This window comes from Callithrix jacchus, chromosome 11 (assembly GCF_049354715.1).
Source record: "Callithrix jacchus isolate 240 chromosome 11, calJac240_pri, whole genome shotgun sequence".
NCBI lineage: Eukaryota > Metazoa > Chordata > Mammalia > Primates > Cebidae > Callithrix > Callithrix jacchus.
The window spans coordinates 59,454,555-59,476,592 of record NC_133512.1 but is presented as its reverse complement, the minus strand read 5'-3'; positions in this window follow the sequence as shown (position 1 = coordinate 59,476,592).

Here is a 22,038-nt window from a genome sequence, read left to right as displayed (position 1 = left end):
TTTGGTATCAGGATGATGTTGGTCTCATAAAATGATTTGGGAAGGATTCCCTCTTTTTGGATTGTTTGAAATAGTTTTAGAAGGAATGGTACCAGCTCCTCTTTGTGTGTCTGGTAGAATTCGGCTGTGAACCCGTCTGGACCTGGGCTTTTTTTCAGTGGTAGGCTCTTAATTGCTGCCTCGACTTCAGACCTTGTTATTGGTCTATTCATAGTTTCAGCTTCCTCCTGGTTTAGGCTTGGGAGGACACAGGAGTCCAGGAATTTATCCATTTCTTCCAGGTTTACTAGTTTATGTGCATAGAGTTGTTTGTAATATTCTCTGATGATGGTTTGAATTTCTGTGGAATCTGTGGTGATTTCCCCTTTATCATTTTTTATTGCATCTATTTGGTTGTTCTCTCTTTTATTTTTAATTAATCTGGCTAGTGGTCTGTCTATTTTGTTGATCTTTTCAAAAAACCAGCTCTTGGATTTATTGATTTTTTGAAGGGTTTTTCGTGTCTCAATCTCCTTCAGCTCAGCTCTGATCTTATTTATTTCTTGTCTTCTGCTGGGTTTTGAGTTTTGTTGATCTTGCTCCTCTAGCTCTTTCAATTTTGACGATAGGTTGTCAATTTTGGATCTCTCCATTCTCCTCATATGGGCACTTATTGCTATATACTTTCCTCTAGAGACTGCTTTAAATGTGTCCCAGAGGTTCTGGCACGTTGTGTCTTCGTTCTCGTTGGTTTCGAAGAACTTCTTTATTTCTGCCTTCATTTCATTGTTTACCCAGTCAACATTCAAGAGCCAGTTGTTCAGTTTCCATGAAGATGTGCGGTTCTGGGTCGGTTTCTGAATTCTGAGTTCTAGCTTGATTGCACTATGGTGTGAGAGGCTGTTTGTTATGATTTCAGTTGTTTTGCATTTGTTGAGCAGTGCTTTACTTCCAATTATGTGGTCAATTTTTGAGTAGGTGTGATGCGGTGCTGAGAAGAATGTGTATTCTGTGGATTTGGGGTGGAGAGTTCTGTAAATGTCTATCAGGTTTGCTTGCTCCAGGTCTGAGTTCAAGCCCTGGATATCCTTGTTGATTTTCTGTCTGGTTGATCTGTCTAGTATTGACAGTGGAGTGTTAAAGTCTCCCACTATTATTGTGTGGGAGTCTAAGTCCTTTTGTAAGTCATTAAGAACTTGCCTTATGTATCTGTGTGCCCCTGCATTGGGTCCATATATGTTTAGGATCGTTAGCTCTTCTTGTTGTATCGATCCTTTTACCATTATGTAATGGCCTTCTTTGTCTCTTTTGATCTTTGTTGCTTTAAAGTCTATTTTATCAGAGATGAGAATTGCAACTCCTGCTTTTTTTTGCTTTCCACTAGCTTGGTATATCTTCCTCCATCCCTTTATTTTGAGCCTTTGTGTATCCTTGCATGTGAGATGGGTTTCCTGAATACAGCATACTGATGGGTTTTGGATTTTTATCCAATTTGCCAGTCTGTGTCTTTTGATTGGTGCATTTAGTCCATTTACATTTAGGGTTAATATCGTTATGTGTGAATTTGATACTGCCATTTTGATGCTAAGTGGCTGTTTTGCCTGTTAGTTGTTATAGATTCTTCATTATGTTGATGCTCTTTAGCTTTTAGTGTGATTTTGGAATGGCTGGTACTGGTTGTTCCTTTCTATGTGTAGTGCCTCTTTTAGGAGCTCTTGTAAAGCAGGCCTGGTGGTGACAAAGTCTCTGAGTACTTGCTTGTTCGCAAAGGATTTTATTTTTCCTTCACTTCTGAAACTCAGTTTGGCTGGATATGAAATTCTGGGTTGAAAGTTCTTTTCTTTAAGAATGTTGAATATTGGCCCCTACTCTCTTCTGGCTTGTAGTGTTTCTGCCGAGAGATCTGCTGTGAGTCTGATGGGCTTCCCTGTGTGGGTGACCCGACCTTTCTCTCTGGCTGCCCTTAGTATTCTCTCCTTTATTTCAACCTTGTTGAATCTGACGATTATGTGCCTTGGGGTTGCTCTTCTTGCAGAATATCTTTGTGGTGTTCTCTGTATTTCCTGCAATTGAGTGTTGGCCTGTCTTGCTATGTGGGGGAAATTTTCCTGGATGATGTACTGAAGAGTATTTTCCAGCTTGGATTCATTCTCTTCGTCCCCTTCTGGTACACCTATCAAACGTAGGTTAGGTCTTTTCACATAGTCCCACATTTCTTGGAGACTTTGTTCATTCCTTTTTGCGCTTTTTTCTCTGATCTTGGTTTCTCGTTTTATTTCATTGAGTTGGTCTTCGACTTCAGATATTTTTTCTTCTGCTTGGTCCATTCGGCTATTGAAACTTGTGTTTGCTTCACGAAGTTCTCGTATTGTGTTTTTCAGCTCCTTTAATTCATTCATATTCCTCTCTAAGTTATCCATTCTTGTTATCATTTCCTCGAATCTTTTTTCAAATCTTTTTTCAAGGTTCTTAGTTTCTTTGCATTGATTTAATACATGATCTTTTAGCTCACAAAAGTTTCTCATTATCCATCTTCTGAAGTCTAATTCCATCATTTCGTCACAGTCATTCTCTGTCCAGCTTTGTTCCCTTGCTGGTGAGGAGTTTTGGTCCTTTCTAGGAGGCGAGGTGTTCTGGTTTTGGGTGTTTTCCTCCTTTTTGCGCTGGTTTCTTCCCATCTTTGTGGATTTGTCCGCTGGTCGTTTGCGTAGTTGCTGACTTTTCGATTGGGTCTCTGAGTGGACACCCGGAGTGTTGATGATGAAGTATTTCTGTTGCTTGGTTTTCCTTCTACCAGTCTAGCCCCTTTGCTGTACGACTGCTGAGGTCCGCTCCAGACCCTGCTTGTCTGGGGTGCACCTCTAGCAGCTGTGGCTCAGCGAGGGATGCTACCAGTTTCTTTTTCTGCTATCTTTGTCCCAGGATGATGCCTGCCTAGTGTCAGTCTTTTGGATATAGAGGGGTCAGGGAGCTGCTTGAGGAGACAGTTTGTACTTTATACGGGCTTAATTGCTGAGCTGTGCACTCTGTTGTTCATTCAGGGCTGTTAGGCTGCTATGTTTGATTCTGCTGCAACACAGCTCATTAAAAAACCCTTTTTTTTTTTTTCCTCAAATGCTCTGTGTTGAGGGGTTTGGGCTTTATTTTTGGATGTTCGATGAGGTGTCCTGCCCAGCTAGAAGGCAGACTAGCCACTGTTTGGCTGCCGAGGCTCCGCCCTGCTGTTGTGTGATTCGCCCTGTTCCTGCAGGCTCTGCTGTGGTCTCCGCCACGCCCTGCGGCGGAGTCTCTTCATTGTAGCGTGTTTCCTCAGCAACGGCAGGCTACATCAGCAGTGGGCGTGTATCTCAGTAGGGATGGGTTGCCTTGGCAACGGCTGGCTGCCAGCAGTGGGCGTGTATCTCAGTTGAGGCGGGTTGCCTCGGCAACGGCTGGCTGTGTCAGCAGTGGGCGTGTATCTCAGTTGGGGCGGGTTGCCTCGGTAGTGGTGGACGCCCCTCCCCCATAGAGCGTCTCGGACCGTCTGCTCGGGATAGTTTGAAATCGCGGTTTTGTTCGTCCCACTGGGTATCCCAAACGATCTGTCCCTGCAATCCCCTGGGCTGGGCTATTGTCCAAGTCTCGTTCAGTCTCAAGTCCAGCCCTCTCAAGTCTCAGGTTGCCGGTTCAACAGGGCACCCGGACACGCGCGCCCTGTGGGGATTGCTGGGTAGGGCCGGCGCCGCCGCCCCGGCTGCCGGCTTTGCCAGGCAGACCTACTGCCTGGTGTCCCGTGTCTTTTTATACTTGGGAGTTTCCCCGTTCTGTGGGCAACAAAGATCAGTCTGTAAATGCAGCTCAGACTCACCGTTTGTGGATTCAACATGAGCTCCAATCCTGGGTTGTTCTCACAGCACCATCTTGAGTCCTCCGATACTTTATCTTTAAAAAGGAGGTTTAATGGACTTGTTATATCAAACTGAGCACAGAAAGTCAACACCAGAACAAAAGTATGCCAAATTACAGGGTTTATTGCCGGCGACCACAGAGGACTCACGTCTCTCCAACCGTGGCCCCGAAAGAAGAGAGACAAGACCTTCTTATACCTGCAAAACCACCTTGGGAGTGGGGGTGGAGGTGGGAATGAAAGCTGTCAGTCACCTCCCAGGCTAAGACGAGGATGAGGGGCTTCAGAAATTCCGAGGGCCAGTGGATTCAAATCACCTTCTGGGCGAAGAGGAGGGTGAGGGGGTTCCGGGCGTTTAGAGGACCAGGGGACTATTTGACATTCTGATTGTTATTTAAGGGGTTCACAGATGCTAAGATTAGCATTCATTTACACATCGTCTGGGTAGGGGTGGGATCCATAGATTTTTCAGTTGCTTGGCACCAGGATGGAATTATCTGGGGGTGCTTACTCTGGGAAACAAAGGCCAGCAATTCTGGCAGATAAGAGAAGGTATGCAGCTTTATCTCTCTTTGCATCCTGCAAATAATCTAGCAGTTTACAGAAACCAAGGTTAGAAGTCCTTGTGAGGAGAATGGAAACATTTTTGTCTTTTATAAAATGACAGTATATGGGAGGGATAGCCTGGGGAGAAATGCCAAATGTGGGTGAAGGGGAGAAGAAAAGCAAAGCACACTGCCATGTGTGTACCTACGCAACTGTCTTGCATGCTCTGCTCATGTACCCCAAAACCTATAATCCAATAAAAAATTAAAAAAAAAAAATGGCAGTATACAGGTTCCAACTTAAGTTAGCTATATCACATTCCCCCCTGTTCTTATAACATGTATTGAATCTTCAACAGGTGTCTTTTTATTGACACAGGGGCCCATAGCTGGATCTTAGAACTATTTACTGAATCTATTCTTTCCTGGATAAATTTGCCGAGCATGTTTAAAAGACATGGCCCAAATGTCAACCCTAGGACCACTAATATTAAAGGTCCTGCTAACCCAGTGAGCAGGGATGTCAGCCAGGGGGACCAAGAGAACAGTTTTGGTACCAATTTCCTAAGGCCTCTCTGAGGTGTTTCCTCATTTCTAAGTTTTTCCTAACCATAGCAAGGCTGTCTCAGATAATTCCAGAGTTATTTGCATAGAAGCAACATTGCTCACCGATAGCCGCGCACAACCCTCCTTCCTTCAAGAACAACTAAGTCTAACCCCTTCTATTTTGCAATACCATTTCAGCCAAGGAGTCTACTTGTTCAGCTCATCTGGTGATGGAATTTTCCAGATGGGCAATATCTGCATCTATTTGATGTGAAAGAGTTTGGAAATTTTGGTCCCCAGTGACTAAGGCAGATATTTCTATAGGGGTGGACCCTGCTATTCCAAGTCCTACTAATAGGGGTATAATTATGGGGGCCTGTTTCCAACATCTGTCTGTATTGGGTGCTATGAGAATTTCACTTCTTATCTGTTGTGGACTCTGGGTATAAATATAGCCTCATTGTCTGAAGCTGTTTTTCGGCCACTACGTTTCTATACCCTATTTCCTTTGCTTTCACCGCATTTCCCCACCCTATCTTTTTGTCTTCATTTGTCTTATAGTATTTGCATCTAGGCTCTCACTTAAGAGTGCAGAGGTCTAGGGAGAAGGTTATGGGATCTCTGGGAATGTACTCTAGGGTTAAGTTGACAAGGGTGGTTCCAGCCCCAAGTACAGTACTAACAAATTGTCCCATTGAGCCTTCCTATTGACAATAAGTGGGCATTAAGGGGGTGGTTACAGGAATTAAAGAGATTAGGATGACAACTGTGAACAGCGCGAAAGTCTTAGCTTTAGGGAGTCCACTGAGGATGAAACCACTTCCCATCTTGCATCGGCGCGGGGGCAGGTCTTGACGTGTGGATGGTGAACCCAGGAAGTCTGTCCACCTTGACTGCTGTGGGGATGACGAGAAATCACGGTGTAGGGTCCCTTCCAGCGAGGATTCAGGCTGGAGGCAGTTAATCTCTTTATCAGGACTTCGTCCCTGGCTGGAAGAGGGTGTACCGGCTAGCCAGTGAGGCCCCCTGGGGTAGGTTGAGCTCCCCTTATCAGCATGCACCTGGGACTGAACAGACTGGAGTGCCTGCAAAGACTTAAGGCGTGTATGGTTATGAATTTTAGCATGCACGGTATCCGTGGGTCTGGGAAGTAAGGGAGGGGGGCCTTTTAAACATAATTTCAAAAGGAGTAAAGCCTTTCTTATCGGGTATGGAGGAGAACAAAAGGAAGCAGTTTGACCCAGTTTTCACCAGTCTCTAGGATAAATTTTGTTTAAGTTTCCTTTATGGTCTGGTTCATCCTTTCAACCTGCCCAGAACTCTGGGGGCGATAGGCACAGTGTACCTTCCAGGATATGCCCAGGGCCTTGGCCAGGCCCTGAAAAACTTGTGCTGTAAAGGCAGGGCCATTATCTGATCCCAGTGTCAGGGGCAAGCCGAATGAGGAACCAGGTCCTGTAGCAATCTCTTTGTTAATACCAGTGAGGTTTCTGACCTAGTAGGAAAAGCCTCGTCCAGAGAAAAGTGTCTACAAACACAAGGAGGTATTTATAGCCACATGCTGGGGGCTTTATTTCAGTAAAATCTACTTCCCAGTGTTCCCCTGGGCTGGCACCCCTAAGTCTTATCCCTGCCTGACTAGCCCTACTGGCCCCTGGATTTACTCTGGCACAGACGTCACAACGAGTAGAAGTTTCCTTAACAATCTCATATCAATGTGGAATGTAGTATCTGGCCCTCAGCAGCTCAGTTAGTTTTGTTTGCCGTAAGTGAGTGGCCTGATGTATGTCCTTAGCTAGAACCCTTCCTAGGGCCTTGGGGAGCACAATCCTTGTGTCTGGTAGAATCCACCATCCTATGGAATCTTGCCGTCCCCCCTGTTCTTTAGCAAAGTTTTCTTCCTCAGGCGAGTATATTGGGGTAGGAGGCAGGTTTGGGGCCAGCAGAGTCACAAGAAGAGTCAGAGGTTTTACTGGCCACAGGGCTGCCTATGTGGCTTGTAGGTCCGCTGCCCTATTTCCCCTTGCCTCTGGTGAATCTCCCTTCTGGTGTCCTTTGCAGTGTACTAATGCCACTGCCTTAGGCTTCCATATAGCTTCTAGCAAGGCTAGGATTTCCTCTTTGTTTTTGATGATTTTTCCCTCTGAGGTAAGCAGCCCTCTTTCTTTATAAATGGCTCCATGTACATGGGCTGTAGCAAAGGCATATTGACTATCCATGTAGATATTGACAATTTTTCCCTCTGCCCAGTTCAAGGCCTTTATTAGAGCTATGAGTTCTGCCTTCTGGGCTGAGGTCTCATGTGGGAGAGCCTGGGCCCAGATAACCCGCTCTAGGGTGACCACAGCTGCCCCGGCGTACCTGACTCCGTTGACCATGAAGCTGCTTCCATCTGTATACAGTACCTCTTCCAGGTTCTGCAGGTGGACGTCAGTGAGATCTGGTCTCGCAACGTGGAGGACGTCTATTGCCTGTTGGCAATCATGTAAGGCTCCTCTGGCTTGCTGTCAGGTAGCAATGTAGCAGGGTTTTAAACTGTGGTCTTTAAGAACTTTATGTGGGACTGATCCAAAAGTAAGGCCTGATATTGAACTATGCGGGCGTTTGACATCCATTTTCCTGGCGACTCCACCGTGTGGGGAGCTACTAAGTTTAACTCCTGCCCCAAAGTCAGCTTGTCCACCTCCTTGACTAATGAGGCTGTCGCCACTACCGCTTTTAGGCAAGCTGGCCATCTGGAGGCTACGGGGTAAAGTTTTTTTGAGAGGTAGGCGACTGGCCGGGACCAGGGTCCCAGAGTTTGGGTGAGTACCCCCTTAGCAACTCCCTGTTTTTCATGCACAAACAACTGGAAAGGTTTAGAGATGTCTGGCAAGGCCAAGGCGGGGGCCGCAGTCAGGGCAGTCTTGAGCTTGTCAAAAGCCCGTTGCTCTACCTCTGTCCATGTCAAGGGCTGATTTCCTCCAGTGCAGGCATACAGGGGCTTGGCTATCTCAGCAAATCCCAAAATCCATAGTCTGCAGTATCCTACTGCCCCAAGGAATTCTCGAACTTGGCGTTTTGTAGTGGGGGTGGGTATTTGCAGCACGACTTGGATTCGGCTGGGTGCCAATGCCCGGTTGCCATTCTCTATAATATAGCCCAGGTAAGTAACTCTCGGCTGGCAGAGTTGGGCCTTTTTAGCTGAGACCCGGTACCCTAAAGTCTGCAGGGTTTTTAATAATGACTGAGTGGTCTCTTTACAGGCCTCCTGAGTTTTTGTAGCCAAGAGTAAGTAATCCACATATTGGAGCAGGGTACATTCTGGGAACTCAGCTCGGAAAGCTGCAAGGTCTTGGCTCAATGCCTCATCAAACAGCGTAGGGGAATTTTTGAAACCCTGCGGCAGTCTCGTCCAAGTGAGTTGCCCAGAAACCCCTGTGTCCGGGTCAGTCCATTGAAAAACAAATAAGGGCTGGCTGAACGGAGCCAGCGGTATACAGAAGAATGCGTCTTTTAGGTCCAGGACAGTGTAGAGGAGGTGGTCCGGTGGCAATAGACTCAGGAGGATGTATGGGTTCTGAACTGTAGGATGAACAGTTTCCACTCATTTGTTTACTCCCCTCAAGTCCTTTGTGCCTGGTTTTAAGACGGGAGTAAGGGAGTATTCCAGGGGGACTTACAGGTAGTAAGGATTCCTCCTTTTAGAAGTCTGGTTATATGGGGAGCAATTCCCCATCTAGCTTCCTGGCTCATGGGATATTGTCATACCTGGACTGGAGTTGCCGTTGCCAATAGCTGGACCATGACCGGGGTACAGTGACTTGCCAAGCCTGGGGGATTTGTCGCAGCCCATACTCCAGGTACCTTTTCTTGAAACTGGCAGAGGAGGTCTGATGTTGGCGGTTGATCTGCTTCTGAGAATAACGCTTCCTGCAAGAGATACTCATCTGATAGAGCACAGGTGATGAGGATTTGCTGAGGTGGCCCTGATGTCAAGCGGGGAGGAATTAAGAGGCAAGCCTGACTCTCGCAAAAAGAAATATTTGCCTGAAGTTTGTGGAGTAAATCCTATCCTAGGAGTGGGTATGGACACTCTGGAATAACTAAAAAGGAGTGGGTGACAGTACCGTTTCTCAGATCAACGAGTCAGTTGGTGGTCCAAGGGCTTGATGTGGTTTTTCCTGTAGCTCCCTGAATAATTGCTTTTCTGTTGGACAGTGGTCCCAACGGCTGAGTAAGGACCGAGTGGGCCGCGCCAGTATCGACCAAGAAAATGACAGGTGTGCCCCCCAACTTTCAAAGTGACCCTGGGCTCCTGGGGGCTTAGTTGATAAGAGCCCGGGGTCTGTCAGTCCCAGGTTTCCAAGCTGAAAACGGCCCTTGGCTTTCTCTCCTGTATTACCCCTCGACTCCTTCTTTCTGGACATTCCTTCCTCCAGTGTCCCTCTCTTCAGCAGAATGCGCATTGGTTAGGCCCCAGCTGGGGCCTCTGTCTCCTAGGGCCTCTCTGCTGTATTTCTGGTCCCCTTGAGATAACTCGGGTTTCCTGATCTCCAATGGAGGTGTACATTTCCTGGAGAGCTGCTATTACTGCCTTAGTAACTCACTTATCTTGTTTGGCTTCTAAGGTGTTTCTATTTTTTTTTAGACAGAGTTTTGCTCTTGTTACCCAGGCTGGAGTGCAATGGCGCAATCTCGGCTCACCGCAACCTCCGCCTCCTGGGTTCAGGCAATTCTCCTGCCTCAGCCTCCTGAGTAGCTGGGATTACAGGCACGCGCCACCATGCCCAGCCAATTTTTTGTATTTTTAGTAGAGACGGGGTTTCACCATGTTGACCAGGATGGTCTTGATCTCTTGACCTTGTGATCCACCCACCTCGGCCTCCCAAAGTGCTGGGATTACAGGCATGAGCCACCACGCCCGGTCCGGTGTTTCCATTGTTAAATCTTTTTGGGCGATCTCCAACAACTGAGTTAGATTCATTCCCTGGAACCCCTCTAATTTTTGTAGCTTTCTTTTGATGTCTGGGGCTGACTGGGAAAAAAAGCCAGATTGATGGCCCGCTGATTTTCCGGGGCCTCAGGATCAGTAGGGGTGTAGGTGCCATAGGCGTCCTGTAGGCGCTCAAGGAAAGCGGCAGGAGGCTCCTGTGGACCCTGGGTCACGGTCCCTACCTTGGAGAGGTTGGTGGGTTTTCGGGCTGCCCCCCTTAATTTCCTCTAATAAGTACCGGTGAAAATTGTTCAAAGCCTGCATGCCCACTGGGGTGTTTGGGTCCCACTGGGGCCTGGTGGAAGGGAAAAGTTCATTAATTTGTTCCTGGTGGTCTTGTACTGACCTTCCCCCTGTCCCAAGTATTGCTTTATGGGCTTCTTATCTAATTTTACTCCTCTCCTCTGTGGTGAACAAACTCAGTAATAATTGTTGGCAGTTATTCTAAGTGGGGCGATAAGTCTGTAGTACAGATTTAAGTGCCCAGAATGGGGGATGTTGAGCTTTCTGACAGAATTTACAAAACCTTGCTACCGCCTTATGATCCTCAGCTTCCCAAGCAAGTCCCCTTCCCGGGGAACTTTTCATCTCAGCAGGTTTCTAACCCTCCCCCTCTCACCATATTAGCAGTTCCCCAGCCCTCCCAGGAACTATCAAACTTAGCACTTCCCCAGCCCCTCCCCTCCTGCACAGCCCCTGACACTAGAGGCATCTGCCGGCTTGCAGGCCATAGAAATCCCCTTTGCCACGCCACAGGTGCTGCGTGTTAATTTTGGGTGCAGCCCAGCAGATGTTTCCTTGCTCTCAATAAACCTTGTGTTAGCACTTGGTGTTTTGGCCCTCCCCTTAATTTCTATCACCTTCCAGTTATATAAGTCACTTGACAAGAAGTGAACGAAGAATGGGCGATCCTAATTGTTTTCTGCTGTTGGGGGAGCCTCTTGGAGAGGAAGGACTGCCTGTGGGTGTGGGGCCCTGCTTCGAGTGTGGAGAGGAGACAAGGGCTGGTCATTAGTACTGTCTGGGGAGGGGTGTTGGGACCCCGCTCCTGAGGGCCGAGAATATGGTCGAGGCAACTCTTGGTCCTCGGCAGAGCCTGGAAGAACAGCCAGTGCTGAGGGGCCCTTCTTTGGGCCTGCTAGCATAACCGGAAGTCCAGCATGCCTTATACATTTTTCAAGTCAAGGAGGGGGGTGCTGGTTCAGCCTCAGCCATTGATCAATGTATGGAAATTGATCAGGGTGGCCTGGGGACCCTGACACGATGTTCCAGACAGCCTGAGTTATCTTGGGGTCATATGTCCCCGTATCTGGCCAGCCTACCCCAAAGGCTGGCCACTCTAACTCACAGAGGGTCTGAAGCCTCTGTGGGGTTAGTTTTATACTATACTGGCCGGAGAACCCTATTTTAAAGTTTTCCATCATGCATCAGAGCGGGGTGCATGGTCGGGACTGAGATGAGCCCATTTGGTTTTTTTTTTACTTTTTTTTTAATTTTTCCTTGAGAAATTTTACTAATTTAAGACTGGCTTTATTGAGGACTTAAACTAACAATTTTGCAGTTTGTGGCCTCCCCCACTTTAATTGCTGTGCTAACAAATAAATTTGCACTGCTAAGAGTTAGAAAAGCTTTTCTTAAAGCCAGTTTTTAGATGCAAATGCTACACTCTGAGGCAATGTGTCCTGCCTGAAAGCCAGGTGGGGCTGGCAGCGGGCAGAGGAGGGAAAAAAAATACTTTTTGTGTCAGTTTAAACTGAGCTCCAAGCCGCTGCTGGGCCGGCTGTGAGTTCCCCGCCCGCAGCTTTTTTTGTCACCTTTACGCAGGGACCCTGAAAAGCATTTAATTCCTGTCTCCCTCTCTCTTCCTATTTCCTCTCCCCTCTCTCTTGCTTTCTTGTTCTTTCTCTTGGGACTCTTGCTTACTACTCGTGTCTTTCTTTTTCTGTGGTATAGCCAATTTTGGAAAGCCTCCAATTCAAATTTTGCCCTTTCTAAAGCAGGTTTCAGTAAGGCCTCTGCAGCCAGGTCCTGCAAGGACCAGACAATTGAATTGGTGGGTCTGTCTCTAGTCCTATCTAAAGGAACAGGGGATAAGGGCCAGGGTAAGGTGGTGGCCTCTTTCTCTGCAAACCACAGCTAGTGAGAATAAGCTCTATGGAGGTTTACTGCTGCTCGGGCATAATCCTCCCAATTATAGGCTCTCCTATCCAAAGCCCGTGGAAAAGTGGGGATATGGCAAAAGAGATGAACTAACAGATCAACTGGGTGTGTATTTTGTACCCACCACAATTCATAGAGCGAGCAAAAGAGTTGCCAATCTGTCTTTAGTAGTTTATGGCACCCGAATTCCCAACAATTGGGATGATGCCAGTATGCCTCCCTGTGATACACCACCGGGCACTGCCCATAACAACATTGGACACTTTTCTGACAGAATAGGCAGTTACCAGTTTTCCATCCCAATCTGATAAAGAGCTCTCGTAGACCCTGATCTAGGACTTTGTTTCCTATAACCCCAAAGAAACTGCTTCCGAGGGGCCGAGGGCACAACTGCCTTCCCGACATGGACTCAGACCCAGCACCGGCAAAAATATTCTTTTCCCAGTGGAGGTGGCTGGGAGAATTTACAGCCCACAATGATCATAACAAGGAAGAGAATAAAAACAACAAAAGTTAAGACTATCTGCCACATGGCAGAGAAAGAAAGAATGAGGCCTCAGTGATAGAATAAGAAGATGAGAAAGAAGGAGAAGAGAGTAATCTCTGCAGGGGTATAATCAATGAAAGTTCCCTGAATCCAGTGGTTCATCAACCACTGTAATATATCTCCTACCTCAAGGGAAGATGGTCTGAACCAGCGTATGTCTGCTAGCAGAAGTCTAATAAAACTAACAAATTTACAGGTGAGACAGAACCACATGAAAGAGTGACGAACAAGGGATGGGAGCCTCCCAGAGGAGACCACTCAGTTGCCTGCCCGGCCACGCCCCCAGAGGGGTATTTCAGGAACGTCTTGACTAAGGTGTACTCGTATAATCCCCGAGCCTGGTCACCTCAGGATGGAAGTCCGAGTAGGACAGCTCTGAGGTGAATCACCATTATGCCTTATGATGCTCCCGTGGAACCGCGGGTGGAGGCCCACTCAAATCCCGTAGCTTTCAGCTGTGGGACTACATAGATACTCACACACTCACTCACACAGAGGCTACGGAAAACAATCGAATGTTGACACCCCTATGCCAACTACCAAAAGCTGATATCTACTATACCAGCTACTCGATGCTGGTACCCAGTGTACCAGCTACCAGAAGGCTGGCACCCACTATGCCAGCCACCAGAAGCCTCAAGCAATGTCTCGGTGATGCTTGCCAGGTCGGAGTTGCAATGACCCGTCAGTCCCCTGACACAGGCCCTTTCCCTTGAACCGGTTCCCAGATTCCAAACCAACCTACCTCCGGAGGCTTTTAGGACCCTGAAGAATTTTGGGCGAATGTCAGCCGGGTGGTCACTCCTTTGCAGTGGTGCTCCGGGGCCCTGAGACAGCTCAGGGGGCGCCTCCCCTAGAGGCTTCCGAGGTGGGAGCGGCCACCCAGGCGAGACTCTGAAATGGCTTTTGTCTGGTGGTGAGAAATAAAAATATCTCGGTGGGACCTCCAATTGTTATATCGAACTCAGCACAGAAAGTCAGCACCAGAACAAAAGTATGCCAAATTACAGGGTTTATTGCCGGCGACCACAGAGGACTCACATCTCTCCAACCCATGGCCCCGAGAGAAGAAAGACAAGACCTTTTTATACTCGCAAAACCACCTTGGGAGTGGGGGTGGAGATGGGAATGAAAGCTGTCAGTCACCTCCCAGGCTAAGACGAGGATGAGGGGCTTCAGAAATTCCGAGGGCCAGTGGATTCAAATCACCTTCTGGGCGAAGAGGAGGGTGAGGGGGTTCCGGGCATTTAGAGGGCCAGGGGACTATTTGACATTCTGATTGTTATTTAAGGGGTTCACAGATGCTAAGATTAGCATTCATTTACACATCGTCTGGGTAGGGGTGGGATCCATAGATTTTCAGTTGCTTGGCACCAGGATGGAATTATCTGGGGGTGCTTACTCTGGGAAACAAAGGCCAGCAATTCTGGCAGATAAGAGAAGGTATGCAGCTTTACCTCTCTTTGCATCCTGCAAATAATCTAGCAGTTTACAGAAACCAAGGTTAGCAGTCCTTGTGAGGAGAATGGAAACATTTTTGTCTTTTATAAGATGGCAGTATACAGGTTCCAACTTAAGTTAGCTATATCACAGACTCACTGTTCCACGTGGCTGGGGAGGCCTCACAATCATGGCAGAAGTCAAAATGCACACCTTACATGGCAGCAGAGAAGAGAGAAAGAGGACCAAGCGACAGGAATTTCCCCTTATAAAACCATCAGCTCTCATGAGACTAATTCACTGCCACAAGAACAGCATGGGGGAAACTGCCCTCATGATTCAATTATCTTCACCAGGTCCCTTTCACAAAGCATGAGAATTATGGGAGCTGCAGTTCAAGATGAGATTTGGGTCAGGACACAGTCAAATCATATCATTCTGCTCCCGGTTCCTCCAAATCTCATGTCCTCATATTTCAAAACCAACCATGCCTTCCCAACAGTCCCCCAAAGTTTTAACTCATTTTAGCATTAACTCAGAAGTCCACAGTTCAAAGTCTCCTCTGAGACAAGGCAAGTCCCTTCCACCTATATGCCTGTAAAATCAAAAGCAAGTTAATTAATTCCTAGATACAGTGGGGGTACAGGCATTGGATAAATAGCACCCATTCCAAATGAGAGAAATTGGCCAAAACAAAGGGGCTAAAGGCCCAGTGCAAATCCAAAATCCAGCAGGAAAGTCACATCTTAAAGCTCCAAAATGATCTCCTTTGACTCCATGTCTCACATCCAGGTCACATTGATGCAAGAGCTGTATTTCCACTGTCTTGGAAAGCTCCACCCTTGTGGCTTTGCAGGGTACATCCTTCCTATTGGCTGTTTTCATGGGCTGGCATTGAGTGTCTGTGCCTTTTCCAGGCACACAGCACAAGCTGTCAGGGGGTCTACTATTCTGGCATCTGGAGGACTCTTCTAACAGTTCTAGTAAGCAATGCCCCAGTAGGGACTCTATGTGGGTTCTCCAACCCCATGATTCCCTTCTGCACTGTCCTAGCAGAGGTTCTCATGAGGGACCTGTCCCTGCAGCAAACTTCTGCCTGGACATCCAGGCATTTCCATGCATCTTCTGAAATCTAGGTGAAGGTTCCCAAACCATAATTCTTGACCTCTGTGCACCCACAGGCTCAACACCACATAGAAGCTGCCAAGGCTTGGGCCTTGCACCCTCTGAAGCCATGGCTGGAGCCACACCCTGGGCCCTCCTAGCCATGACTAGATCATCTGGGATTCAGGGCACCAAGTATCTAGGCTGTGCACAGCAGGGGTCCCTGGTCCTGGCCCAGGAAACCAAACTTTCCTCCTAGGCCTGCAATGGGAGGGCTGCCACAAAGTTCTCTGACATGCCCTAAAGACATTTCCCCATTATCTTGGCAACTAACGTTTGACTCCCTGTTACTTATGCAAATTTCTGCAGCAGTCTTGTATTTCTCCTCAGAAAATGGGTTTTGCTTTTCTATTGCATAGTCAGGCTGCAAGTTTTCCTAACTTTTATGCTCTGTTTCCCTTTTAAAACTGAATACTTTTAACAGTATCCAAGTGACCTCTTGAATGCTTGGCTGCTTAGAAATTTCTTCCTCTGGGTACCCTAAATTATCTCTCTCAAGTTCAAAGTTCCACAAATCTCTAAGGCAGAGGAAAAATGATGCCAGTCTCTTTGTTGACAGATAACAAGAGTCACCTTTACTCCAGTTCCCAACAAGCTTCTCATCTCCATCTGAGACCACCTCAGCCTGGATTTCATTGTCCATATCATTATCAGCATTTTGGGCAAAGCCATTCAACAAGTTTCTAGGAAGTTCTGTACTTTCCCACATTTTCCTGTCTTCTTCTGAGCCCTCCAAACTGCTTCAACCTCTGTCTGTTACCAGATCCAAAGTCGCTTCCACATTTTCAGCAACACCCCTGTTTTTACATTGCTAATAAAGACATACCCAAGACTGCGTAATTTATAAAGAAAAGGAGGTTTAACGGACTCAATCAATGTTCCATGTGGCTGAAGAGACCTCACAATCATAATAGAAGGCGAAAAACATGTCTTACATGGCAGCAGACAAAAAAGAAAGAAGACCACACAACAGGGATTTCCCCTCATAACACCATAAGATCTCATGATATTTATTCACTACCACAAGAACAGTATGGGGAAAATCATCGCCACGACTCAATTATTTCCCACCAGATCCCTCCAAGAACACATGGTAATTATGGGAGATACAATTCGAGATGAGATTTGAATGAGGACACAGCTAAACCATATCAGATAGGAAGGACACCCCTGGTGGAACCAAGCAGTGCTCCCACTGAGTATTCCTCATGTCCAGACATAAATGGAAGGCCAGCAGGAAGGCCATGTGAGAAAACCTCTACACAAGGATGTTGGTGGTATGGACACATAAGAGATCTCCAGTGTAAGACACACTGCTGACTAACAAGTTTGCCCCCTGAGCCCCCAGAAAGAATCCAGAATGAAGAAAGCATTCAACCTAGTGAAGAAAGAAATCAAATTGCCCAATCTAGTATAAACATGGAGATCAGAATTACAGGTAAGAATGTGATAGAGGCTTCCAGTTGTTCCCAAAATTTACTACCCTTGCTTCCATAGTGGTAGACCTTAAAAACTGTCCACCTGGTTAGAGACTACTTTCCCTACCTATCTTGCCATATAAGTAAATTATCATCAATGGAAAATGAGAGGAAGTAATTGGACAGTTTCTGTCTTAATTCTTTTAAGAAAATAACTTGTCCTCATCTTGTACTCATTCCTTTCTTGCAGGCTAGATCACGGTTGTAGCCATGCCACAATTGCAGTCACAAAGCCAAGATCAGTGCACTTGGAGACAGCAGAGCAACAGGCTGGAAGAAGCTGGGAATCCCTGAATGACCTCATGGGGCAGATTAACTACTAGATTAGAATACTCAGTATATGACAGTGAAACTACCTTCTTTGAATCACTCTACATTATTTTGGTCCTCTTTGTTGTAGTAGCTTAGCCCATACCCTAACTGATACCAAAGAAAAATTGAAGATATCATAAGATACTTTTTGTTAACTGTTACCTCCCTGAATCCTCCCAATTTTGTGTAACCGGAGGAAACTGATTGATTATGAGTGGTCACGGAGGCAGTCCAGTACAGTGGAAAGAGCACTGGAATCAAATAGACTTTGAATGACATCTCAGCCCAACTTCTAAAAACTTTGATCAAGTTACTTAAATGTTCTAAGCTAAACTTCGCCTATAAACTGAAGATAATAACTATACAGCAGGGATATTGAGGGAATTAAATGAAGTAATATATAAAGCCACATAATACAGTCTTGGGAAAGAGTTGTATTTTCATAAGTGACAGTATCCCTTTTTTTATCTGGAAGCTCAAATCTAGGAAAAAGTAAACATGTTGTGACTCCTAAGGCAGAGTCCATTACTGAAAATTTTAGGTCAAGCCAGGCATGGTGGCTCATGTCTGTAATCTCACTACTTTTGGAGGCCAAGGCAGGAGGATCACTTGAGGACAGGAGTTCAAGACCAGCCTGGCCAATACAGCAAGACCCTGTCTTTATACAAGAGTTAAAAATTAGCCAGGCATGGTGATGTGCACCTGTAGTCCTAGCTACTTACGAGGCTAAGGCCAAACGATGGCTTGAGCCCAAGTGTTTAAAGCTGCAGTGAGCTATGATCACACCACTGCACTCTAGCCTGGGTAACAGAGTGAGACCCTGTCTCTAAAAATAAATAAATATATAATTTCAGCTCCAACACTACTGATCAGCATTCTTCAACTATCCATTGAACCAGCTAGCCCATTCAATATTCTCCAGCTCCCTATCTCCTACAACTCGAGATATCAAAGACCTGTAGTTCCTGTGACAGTGGCATCCCTGGACCCACATGTTCCTGTAACAGAAAGCAAGAAGGAGGAAGATATGGACTAAGGACAATAGATAAGAAAATGTTCCCTGTAAAACAAATGGATGTGTGCCCACAGCTTTTGTCTAAATGATGCCTAGATATTCATGGGTTCCATAACCATGTGCTTTATAAGACTTTACTGGGGCCCAGGGCTAAAGTTACATTCCACAAGCATTTACTTTGAGTCTGTTCCATCAATCTTTAATTTACAAGAGATGCAAAGATAAAAATGGCAAAGTCTGCTATTTTAGAGCTCACAATTTAATGGGGGAAATATAAACACAAACAAAAATCTCTAATATGGATAGACTCTGAAAAGTGTTATAATATTATATCAAACAAGGTAGAGCATGAGCTAAACTACCATACAAAGAGAACCAAGATAGACAGATTTAAAGTTAGCTTATTTCGCTATCGCGGAGTGTTTGATATGGACATATGGGGAAGGGAGAAATTGCCTAGAATGAGTAATATTATGAAGTTGGTAAATTTGTCCTTGTGGTCCTAACTTTTTTTTTCCTAAGGTATAACTCCTTTACAACCTTCTAGTATAAGTGTTCAGTATCCTGATATTTCTTTCTCTGTGCTAGAACATGCTTCCAGAAAAAGCTGAAATATTCATTTATAGTAAGATGTAAATAGCTGATAAGGTTTAATATGGTACCATTGCCAGGAACTTTAGGCTTTTCGTAAATCACAACATATTTAAACCCAATAGAATATATCACAGCATTTTGAACATCACTGAGCAATATTCAGGCAGAGGTCTGTGAGCTTTGAAATGAAGCACCTACTCTTAAAACCTACCTGAAAAGATGTTTATTGTTGCCTGTGTAGGTGAAAGAGCAATAAAGGACTTTGAGTTTGGGAGATTCACTCCACCCCTTACCACTTTTAAACACAGACACTGAGACAAACTGACCAATACTTTGAAGATTACAGTAGATCTTGAACTAGTGAAGCAAATGTATCATAAGAGGTTAACAGAATCAGAAATTTTGGGTAATGAAGCTTTATCGTGTCTGTCTTAAAACAATCATTTTGACAAAATATTACTCCTTGAACTTTAGGTAATTTTTGCCTTCATTTAAAATAAAAGTCGGCTGGATGTGGTGGCGCAGCCTGTAATCCCAGCACTTTGGGAGGCCAAGGCAGGTGGATTGCCTGAGGTCAGGAGTTCAAGACCAGCCTGGCCAACATAGTGAAACCCGGTCTCTACTAAAAACACAAAAAATTAGCTGCGCATGGTGGCAGGCGCCTGTAATCCCAGCTACCGGGGGTCTGAGGCAGGAGAATCACTTGAACCCAGAAGATAGAGGTTATAATGAGCCAAGATCACGCCATTGCACTCCAGCCTGGGCAACAAGAGTGAAACTCCATCACAAAAAAAAATAATAATAATAAAATAAAAAATAAAAGTCTGACTATTCTTCCACAGTAAGATACAGACTTGGAAATAGTGTTGATCATTTTTGAATTGCTGTCCCCTCAGTGGTTAATTTGGTTTCCAAAGGAGAAAACTAAATATAATTCTTGTCATTCACTTACAATTTACTGTCTATTGCTCATTGTGATTTTCTTTAATAGTATGATATTTTTTATTTTCTCTCTCACACCATAGTATTCCATTTAATTTTAAAATGGTAGTCTCATCTGATTCTAAGCCCAGGTCGCTTATTGGTCAGACAAAAATACTCATGGATTCTAAATTGCATTTTCTCCACAGCATGTTATTATCAAGTCACCAGTTTAGTATTTGACCTCAGATAACACTGAGGTCCATTTTGCTAATATGCTCTCTCACTGTATTTTAGTTCATTACAGAATATTCTGAAAGATACAAATTTATTTATAACTCATGGTTGAATTCCCATTGTAAATCCTCTCTTTAGTGTCACAGCAAAACTAGGAACTGGCCTTTCAACATTTACAACAGCATAATATGTCTTTCCACAAGCCACATTTGTTTTGAAAATGATTGTATATTTAGAAGACCCCATCGCCTCAGCCCAAAATCTGCTGAAACTGATAAGCAACTTCAACAAAGTCTCAGGATACAAAATCAATGTGCAAAAATCACAAGCATTCCTAGATACCAATAACAGACTAACAGAGAGCCAAATCAAAAGTGAACTCCCATTCACAATTGCTACAAAGAGAATAAAATAACTAGAAAGACAACTAACAAAGGATGCAAAGGACCTCTTCAAGGAGAACTACAAACCACTGCTCATGGAAATAAGAGAGGACACAAACAGATGGAGAAACATTCCATGCTCATGGTTAGGAAGAATCAATATTGTGAAAATGGCCATACTGCCCAAAGTAATTTATAGATTCAACACTATCCCCATCAAGCTACCAATGACCTTCTTCACAGAACTGGAAAAAACCACCTTAAACTTCACATGGAACCAAAACAGAACCCGCATAGCCAACTCAATTCTAAGCAAAAAGAAGAAAGCTGGAGGCATCATGCTACGTGACTTCAAACCACACTACAAGGCTACAGTAATCAAAACAGCAGAGTACTAGTACCAAAACAGAGATATAGACCAATGGAACAGAACAGAGGCCTCAGAGGCAATGCCACACATCTACAACCATCTGATCTTTGACAAACCTGACAAAAACAAGCAATGGGGAAAGGATTCCCTGTTTAATAAATGGCATTGAAAAAACTGGCTTGCCATGTGCAAAAGGCAGAAACTCGACCCCTTCCTGACACCTTACACTAAAATTAACTCCAGATGGATTAAAGACTTAAACAGAAGACCTAACATCATAAAAACCCTAGAAGAAAATCTAGGTAAAACCATTCAGGACATAGGCATAAGCAAGGACTTCATGACTAATACACCAAAAGCATTGGCAACAAAAACCAAAATAGACAAATGGGACCTAATGAAACTCCACAGCTTCTGCCCAGCAAAAGAAACAGTCATCAGAGTGACTTGGCAACCCACAGAATGGGAAAAAATCTTTGCAATCTACCCATTTGACAAAGGGCTGATATCCAGAATCTACAAAGAACTAAAACAGATTTACAAGAAAAAACAAGCCCACTCAAAAGTGGGCAAAGGACATGAACAGATGCTTTAAAAAGAAGACATATATGAGGCCAACAAACATGTGAAAAAATGCTCATCATCACTGGTCATTAGAGAAATGCAAATCAAAACCACATTGAGATACCATCTAATGCCAGTTAGAATGGCGATCATTAAAAAATCTGGAGACCACAGATGCTGAGAGGATGTGGAGAAATAGGAACATTTTTACTCTGTTGGTGGGAGTATAAATTGGTTCAATCATTGCTGAAGACAGTTTGGCAATTCCTCAAGGACCTAGAAATAGAAATTCCATTTGACCCAGCAATCCCATTATTGGGTATATATCCAAAGGATTATAAATCATTCTATTATAAGGGCACATGCACACGAATGTTCATTGCAGCACTGTTTACAATAGCAAAGACTTGAAACCAACCCAAATGCCCAATGATGATAGACTAGATAAGAAAAATGTGGCACATATACACCATGGAATACTATGCAGCCATAAAAAACGATGCGTTCGTGTCCTTTCCAGGAAGATGGACAAACCTGGAAACCATCATTCTCAGCAAACTGACCCAAGAACAGAAAATCAAACACCACATGTTCTCACTCATGGGCGGGTGTTGAACAATGAGAACACATGGACACAGGGAGGGGAGCATCACACACTGAGGTCTGTAGGGGGGAACTAGGGGAGGGAAAGCAGGGGTTGGGGAGTTGGGAAGGGATAACATGGGAAGAAATGTCAGATATAGGTGGGGGGGAAGGCAGAAAACCACATTGCCATGTATGTACCTACACAACATGTTCCTGCATGTTCTTCACATGTACCCCAAAACCTAAAACACAATAAAAATGTGTGTGTGTGTGTGTGTGTGTGTGCTAAAGAGTGACTCAGCATCCTGAGATGTTCAGGCATTGTATTCCCCCCACC